This window comes from Triticum dicoccoides, chromosome 3B (genome assembly GCF_002162155.2).
Source record: "Triticum dicoccoides isolate Atlit2015 ecotype Zavitan chromosome 3B, WEW_v2.0, whole genome shotgun sequence".
Taxonomy (NCBI): domain Eukaryota; kingdom Viridiplantae; phylum Streptophyta; class Magnoliopsida; order Poales; family Poaceae; genus Triticum; species Triticum dicoccoides.
Window position 1 is genome coordinate 13,887,869 of NC_041385.1, and position 1,206 is coordinate 13,889,074.

Genomic DNA, 1,206 nt, shown 5'->3' on the forward strand with positions numbered 1-1,206 from the left:
TTTTCGCGCGGTGGGCGGGGGGAGTTTGGCGCATGGTCGGTTTCTCCAAGTGCAGTCCCACGTGTCAGTGAAGAGGCAAACCGAAGCGCATTCCGTTTGCGTGAGCCGTGTGCAGGGCCGAACGTGTGTGGGGTGCAATGCGACCGCGATAGGAGTGCTGTGAGTGCACCGCCTTTTTTCCTTTTAAACTAGGTGCTTCGCCCCCTAAAAAAATGTTGCTTCGTGCGATCCATCGATACTACTACTAGTAATCCGGTAATCCCGACTAAAATGGCGCGGCCGGGTCTTTTCCCGCGCGATATGCTGGGAGGTTGGCTTAGTTGGGTTTTTTAGATTTGTCCCGGTTCAATAAAAAGCAGAGTTGGTGATGATGGTGTCCTGTCATCCTGCAATATAGGCCGTCCGATCTATATCTAACGGATAGGAAGGAAATTATGACAATTTACCCGCACTCCTCTCCACATTTGCAGATAAGGCTTTCCCTCGTTCATCCTTTTCTCCCACAAGATCTTGATATTCCGTGCAACGCACGGGCATCTTTCTAGTACTCCTACAATATGTATATCATTGTGAAAGTTCATATACACCAGCCGAGATTAATGCAAACACGGCAGATTTTCATTACATTTCGAACTTTTATAGGACAGAAAAATAAAAGAAACCCGACCCTAAACCTATTCTACGGCAGCGACCTACGTCCATGTACGGGGGCGGGGTTCAAGACCCGTGAAGTGAAGGTGCGATCTCCGGCGAGGAAGAGTAGAACACGGGATACAGATCGGCCAGTTGGCACACCATGCCCTGCCGCCTCCCATGCCCTACTCATCCTCGGAGGAGTCCCCGACCTTGGCAGTGCCGGACGTTGGACGGCGGCAAGTAGGACGCGTGGCTGACGGTGCTCCCGTCGTCGGCCGCCAGCGTGACCACCGCTTGTGCGGTCGCGTCCGCGTCCGGCTACGCCGCTATTGCATCGCGAGAGGCGACTTGAGCGAGGGCGGCGACCTCGAGCTTCATCCCCGAAGACAAGCTCTCCCGCAGAGCGTTCGCACTTGCGGCCATGGCGGATGTCGTGCCAGGTAGGAGGACGATGCGCTATGGTGTGCAGGTTAGCTGGGCGTTGCCGCTTTAAGTAGCGCATTCCGGTGAGGCCAAGCGTCCGGGTGCGTCATTAAGTCGCCGGAGTTGGTTCCACAGGAACCGAGCCTC